Raw genomic sequence first — 7,788 nt, forward strand, 5'->3', positions numbered from 1 at the left:
CGTCGTAATTCGTCGTTTAGAGACGACCCACCCCCATGTCGACGTCGTCATTGCAACTCACGACCCCCCTTCACTGATTTAAAAAAAAAATCAATATTATTTCTGGTTTTTTTTTAAATCAAATATGAGGGGGTACGCGTACAATCTTGGTCCAATGCTATTTAAATGCATTAATTATTTTCGAATCCTGAGATAACTAATTAGTCCAGAAAGCCACTGCGCATCCGCTAGGAAAAATATTCTAATTCGGATTTTTTGCACAATCTTACTCAAAAAGGACCCCTTTTAACAAATTTGCATGTTGCCAGGACCAAAAGTTGGTCAAAAATTTTTTAAACGTTTTTTTTTTGTTTTTTCCTAAAATTATTTTTTTTTGCATGGAACAAATTTTTTTTAGGTTTTTTGGATCATTCCAAACAGAAAAGGTCTTTAGTGACTTTTCTCTAAAATTGATAGTTTTTGACATATCAGCGATTAAAAATTGAAAAATTGCGAAATCGGCCATTTTTAACCCTCAAAAACTATGTGAAAAACTGAAAATTTGAATGTTGCCAAGGTAGGTAGATATGCTTTAAACATCGATTGATGAAATCCCGAAGAGTTTTTTGCAATACAATATTCAAAACTCCTTTGTTTCTTAATTGTTAATCAAGCGTGCGCGACACTACTTTCCACCGTTGCATGTGTATGCAGTATGGTGCAAATGAAAGGAATAAATTCGTTATTTCGTAAACCGGCGACTTTAAGGGAAAATCCCGAAACAAGTCGATTTTTATTTTTAAGTTATGATATTGTGACATATATGGTATACTAGTGACGTCATCCATCTGGGCGTGATGACGTAATCGATGATTTTTTTAAATGAGAATAGGGGTCGTGTGCTAGCTCATTTGAAAGGTTCTTCAATTCTCTATTCAGTAATATAAACATTTACATAATTATTTATACAGGGTGTCCAATAATTTAATTTTTTTGTCAATTTGCCAAAATATTTAATTTAATAAAAACATTTTGGACACCCTGTATAAATAATTATGTACATGTTTATATTACTGAATAGGGAATTGAAGAACCTTTCAAATGAGCCAACACACGACCCGTATTCTCATTTAAAAAAATCATCGATTACGTCATCACGCCGAGATGGATGACGTCACTAGTATACTATATGTGCCACAATATCATAACTTAAAAATAAAAACCGACCTGTTTTGGGATTTTTCCTTAAAGTCACCGGTTCACGAAATAACGAATTTATTCATTTATATTTAACACGGAAAATAGTGTCGCGCACGGTTGATTGGCAATTAAAAAACAAAGGGGTTTTTGATATTGTATTGCAAAAAACTCTTCGGAATTTCATCAATCGATGTTTAAAGAATATCTACCTACCTTGGCAACATTCAAATTTTCAGTTTTTCACATAGTTTTTGAGGGTTAAAAATGGCCAATTTCGCAATTTTTCAATTTTTAATCGCTTATACGTCAAAAACTATCAACTTTAGAGAAAAGTCACTAAAGACCTTTTCTGTTTGGAATGATCCACAAAACCTAAAAAAAATTTGTTCCATGCAAAAAAATAATTTTAGGAAAAAAACAAAAAAAAAACGTTTAAAAAATTTTTGACCAACTTTTGGTCCTGGCAACATGCAAATTTGTTAAAAGGGGTCCTTTTTGAGTAAGATTGTGCAAAAAATCCGAATTAGAATATTTTTCCTAGCGGATGCGCAGTGGCTTTCTGGACTAAATAAATATATTTGAAAAATTTAAACGTAGAATAAAATATTACATTATTACCGAGAGCTAAAAGTCCCTTAGAATAAACAAAAGGTTTCTTTTGAATGAAATATTGGAAATGAAAAATCAGACTAAATTTTCTTTTAAACTCCTGTAACTTATTAAAATAAACATTATAGATGTTTTCAGGAACTTTTGGCCCTCGGCAATAATGTAGTCTTTTAATCTGCGTTTAAATTTTTCAAAAATCTTTATTAGTTTTCTTAGTATTCGAAAAAAATCGGCGAAAAAACGAATTATTTTTATTTATCCAGAGTAACTAATATTTCTAAAATATTTTTTTACTATGATTTGTTATTCTTAACATTAATCATAAATTTAAAAGGTACTTACTGTAACAAAAAAGTTTGTAAACGCAGCCTTCCTTTTTGTCGCTGATTCCAATAATTTTTTTATTTCCAAATCGGTATTATTATGTAGGTCATTAATATCTGCGTACTTTTTTTTCAATTCACTCCACAACTCATTAGCCTTATTTTTGACAAAAAACACCACTTTTATCGGGGTATGCTTTCTTAACTGCATCATATAAATCTTGATATTTATTTTGTTTTGATTTCGATGCCATTTTATTTCTATTCGTTCTTCAGAACTGTTGTTTCACACACATATGCAGCACATAAATGAACTAACATTGACAAATATTAAATTGAATTTAATATTTTTTGCTTCCAGCCGTTGTTCTGTATATAGAAGCGATTGTTTAAACCCAAAGAACAATGTCTTATTGTTTTGCTGTCCTGTACAAAAGTGCTACCTAATATTATTTTAACGCTGTGACTGATAATAAAAACGAAATGAAAAGTATGCGATAAAAGTATCTATAATAGAATTATTGTTTTTAATTTTAACAAAGGTATATTTATTCGTAAACGTTTTGTTCTATTTTCAATTTCATATCAAAAACTATACGTTTTTATATGAATATCTGATACTTTAATGCTGGTAGAAGCTAGTAAAAAATTATTTTTATAGACACAATAGCGACAAATTTAAATATAGCTACCAATATATTAAACGACGTCGAATGGTCACTCATACCCCCCTCCCCCCTGTCGTATTCCTATTCCGTCGTAATAAGCAAGCCCCCCCTCCCTCTTCTCAACGACGTAGTTTATGGATGCCCCCTAATGGCTAAATGTGGAATGGGTATTGATAGGCTTTGATAGCATCCGGTCACATCAATCGACGTAAGCGGGTAACAGGGTTGCCATATACAGGGTGAGTGGGGAGGAATGCGCCAAACTTGAAGTCTGTATAATATACGTGAAAATAATCTAAAATATCTCATATATGTTGTTATTCGATTTTCATTTGTTTCCGAGATACGGGGTGTTAAAATTTTTCTTACAAACTGACGATTTATCTATTGCTCTAAAACCGGTTGGGGTCTGCAAATGAAATTTGGTGGGTTTTAAGATATAGTTATTGCGCATATTTGACACACAATTAAGAATTTTATATTCACCATTGGCGTGCGTACGGATAAGGGTCAGATTTTTTTTTAAGAAAAAAAAAATAGTACGCCGCTGAGATATTTCAAATTAAAAATTATTTTTGAATTCTCTGTTCAATTTCTGACAAACCATCTATCTTTATGTTTGTTCATACGACGCTTCATTTTCATGCAAAAAATAAAATCTCTTAACGCTTACAAAGTAGTATTCGAAATAAGTTTCTACACATTCATAATAATATGGAAACTTCGTCGAAAACTTTGTAAGCATTAAGATGTTCAATCTTTTTGCATGAAAACTAAGCGTCGCATGAAATAAAGGGAAGATAGATATTTTGTCACAAATTGAACGAGGAATTCAAGAAATGATTTTTAATTTGACATATTTCAGTGGCGTACAATTTTATCTTCAAAAAATTTCAGACTATTACCCGTACGCGCGCCAATGGTGAATATAAAATTCTTAATTGTGTGTCAAAACATGCGCAATAACTATGTCTTAGAACGTACCAAATTTCATTTGCACACCTCAACCGGTTTTAGAGCAATAAATAAATTATCAGTTTTTAATAAAAATTTTAACACCCCTTATCTCGGAAACAAATGAAAATCGAATAACAACATATATTATACAGTCTTAAAGTTTGGCGCGTTCCTCCCCAATCACCCTGTATAATTTGTGTTACATCCTCCACCTTTGAATCAGACGTAGAGTATGTCTGGTACAAAACAAAATAACTGACTATTGGTGAGAGCTTAGAACAGACTTCGGGCATCACATATGAGCATCTTGGTAGCGCTTGGTAGCGCATAGGAGGACGTTCGGAACGTCTGGGTCTCTGCATGGAATAATCACTCTTTGTAGGCAAAGACGTACTTCTGGGGTCGCTGGATATAGTTGAAGGTACACCAGAACTTTTAGATTGCTGTGTTGACTTTGGGTGTCGTTTGGGAATAGCCTCTTTAGTTTTATCTGTAACATCTTTCTGCGACGTAGTTGAAGGTCGACTTCTACTACGCTACTCATAAAGAGGTGTTATAGGCGAATTGGAATCATCTTCCACAAAAGGATGGAGAGCAGACACATGGTCCTTTCCAATCGATACATCAGGTTGCGTTAGGGTTGGTAACTCATACGAAGTAGAAGAAAGTTGATCAAGGATAAGGTATGGGTCATCGCGACGTGGCGCAAATTTAGAAGACAGTCCTGCGTCACTTTTGTTAAGGATGTGACTCTACTAAAACTATCTGTCCTTTATTAAACACGACAATTTGTCGAAAATGTTTATCTGCATAGAATTTGGAAGCGTCTTGTCGCAACTCATTATTTTCTCGCGCACTTAATCAAATGTAAGGCATTTTCTCAGGATTAACCATTTTATTCGCGATGGTAGCTCGTAAGTCTTTATGCACATCTGTGGGTGTACGTAGCTCACGCGTTAACGTTCAAATATGCCGGGGAATAACTGGTAGCCTTTGGTACTGTATTCCTGGAAAAACGAATACTGGGTAACACTTCAATCTCATTTAGTATGGTCCTTTTGAACTAGTATGGAAATCTGAATCTTTAGTTCTCGATTTTTACGTTCCTCAGGATTTGTGGCAGGGTGATAAACAGGAATGAGGGATTGCTGAGTACCTAGGTAGTATGTAAACTGCTGCATTATTTTACTAACAAATTGTGGTCCATTGTCACTTAATATTCTACTAAGTGTGTCGAATTGTAAACATATTTCGCTTATTAGTACCTTTGTGCACTCCTCCGCAGTAGCTTGTTTATATTTCTATCCATTTCGTGGAAATATTTTCCACTGCAAAAATCCATCTGTTTCCTTTTTCATTCAAAGATAGTGGATGCCGGTTTATCCACTGGGCGCTTGGGGCGGGCGCCCAGGGGCCCGGGCCCCAGAGGGGCCCGGAGGGGCCCGTTTCTTTTAGTTATAAAAAATAAAGTCGCTAAATAATTTACATATTCTCCGAAAAAAAAAATCTCATACGCAGATACGCCAATACACTGCAAACGCCTTTGTTCTTTTGTTACATCTTTTCACGCCTATACACAGTGCCGTAGCCCTAGCCCCACAGGGGCCCCGTGTCAGTGTTTGTGGCACTTTTCCAAAAACTACAGAAAGTTGTCAGATTTCGCCATGTCATGAATTAAAACTACCCAGGTAGTGGGTAAAAACTGTGTAGGTTATTAATCAATGGCCATGTCTCGAATTTTATCCAAAATAATCGTACAAACGGAGGTTTTTTAGTTTCTAATAATTTCATTTTGAATTGTGGGGCTTAAATAATAATTTATCTCACTTTTCGGCTTTAAAATAAGTTCTTTTAAAATAGGAAAAAATAAGTCCTTTTAAAATAGAAAAGGCAGGTTTACATGTATCCAGTAACTGGCGCCAGTCGCACTGGAACGACAGTGCTGGCATGGTAGTGGCATAAAGGCGCGTTTACATGTATCCAGTAATTGGCGCCAGTCTCACTGGAACGACAGTGCTGGCATGGTAGTGGCATCATGTTAACGCTTTTTTGTTCCAGTCCAGCGCGGTCTGCCAGCGCTGTCTCGAATAGAAAGCTGGTTTGTTTTTCATGCCAGTGGCCCTCGTGCGCGTCCCCTTTAACACCGTGCCAGTGGTTGTAGACACGTGTAAACACAGCGTTCCAGTCGCTGGCACTGTCGGACCTGTGGTTTCAGTGGCAGTATTATGATTTTTAATAAGAGTGCCAGTGAGATTGGCGCCAGTTACTGGATACGTGTAAACGAACCTATCCAGCGCTGTCTTAGTCAAGCACTCGCATTCCAGTGAGACTGGCGCCAGGTACTGGATACGTGTAAACGTTACTTTAAACGAAAGACAAAAATAAATATACATAAATCTAATTTATAGATAAAGAATAGATTATTCTCGAAAATGCCAATACCCAAACAATAGGTACACACTCTTTTAAACATTCACAAGTAAAGCGATTACAAAAATTGCAATTTGGCATTATACAGTGGCCTCTAAGGCTAGCACTCCACTTGCGATTTGTAGTCGCAGCAACAAAAAAATCGCTGTCGCAGAAAATCTAGAGTCTAGAAAATTAGTCGCTGTTTTCAGAATCGCGAATTGAATGCCACAAGGATGTAACATCAGCTTTTAGATGTTTTTTTTTAATCTAGAGATAAAGAAGAAGTCAAGACGTCAATAATTAATACTTTATGCGAGAAACATAAAAACGATGTTGATGAAACCAAAGAGAACTTGCATAATGAAATTACCCATTTTGTAACGTTATGCCAAAATTTGAATAAACATCATACAATATTTGAAAAATTTGATTCTTCCAGGATGTAAAAGCAACTTTTCCCAATATTTTAGCTTTACTGCAAATTTATTTGACGATAAAAACATATTTAAGGTCAAATTTGGGTCAAGAAAACCTAGACGCATTATCACTATTGTATATAGAGAATGAAGAACTGGAGAAACTGAATTGTGATAATATTATATGGCAGTTTGCGAATGCCAAGTCAAGAAAAAAAGTGATCTAATGTTTGTCTTTATGTATTTTTTAGAATATGTTTTTTGCTTGTCATGTGTTGTTTTGTGGAACTTTCTGTTTTTTATTTATGTTTTTAAATGTATATTTTGGATTATTTTTTACATTTGCTATCCTTCTTGCTTGTTTAAAAAAATATTTTATGGATTTTACAATAAACCTTTATAGTTAATGCATGTGTTTTCTTGTTAAAGAACTGATAACGAATAGCAATGAAGGGGGCCCCTAAACCTCCAGCGCCCAGGGCCCGAAGTTAGGTTAAACCGGCACAGAGTGGATGCACTAACTAAACCAATTGCAACGCATTCAAAGCGTTGTGCCAAACACACGTTTTTAAATCAGACCTGCTGGTTTCAGATTCAAAGGTTTATACCTTTGGTAGCCGATGCATTTCTTTATATGCATTACAACATCTCAGATAATGGTACGCCAGTAGTAACGAAGAGCAATTCTTTGGATCGTCTTTTGGACACCATAATGTCATTCAATGGGCATGTTCATGGCACTCTTTTAAAACATATCGGCTATTTTACTTCGAGTCACTACTAACTAAGCGTCCTCACATTCAAGGTCCTAATTTTATCGATACAAAACTCCGTGATTTATGACATATCCGCGATCGGTACATTGCTTAATGTCTACAATAGTTAGTAGGGGAGGAAAGTATGTTAAATGTACAGTTACTAGAGCGCTATGGGGACCTATTGGGTTGTGAATAGTAGGTCCTAAAACCAAGTAAAGTTTTCCATTTAAGTGGGTATTTTCCATTTTTTAATTAAATTTTCTATTCCCAGTAATCGTTTTTTCCGATTATAGCGCCATCTATCCATAATTCGAAAGAATGTCTCGAATAAAAGTTTCTTATTTTTATGTAAGGAATCCAAATCTGCAATAAAAAATGGGGGCTCCTATTCAAGATTTTGAAGTAACCCCTACCCCACTTCCGTGGGGGGTCGTGTTTGGTGTCATTCTATAGATTTTTCAAAAAT

Source organism: Diabrotica virgifera, chromosome 3 (assembly GCF_917563875.1).
Source record: "Diabrotica virgifera virgifera chromosome 3, PGI_DIABVI_V3a".
In the NCBI taxonomy this organism is placed as follows: Eukaryota; Metazoa; Arthropoda; class Insecta; order Coleoptera; family Chrysomelidae; genus Diabrotica; species Diabrotica virgifera.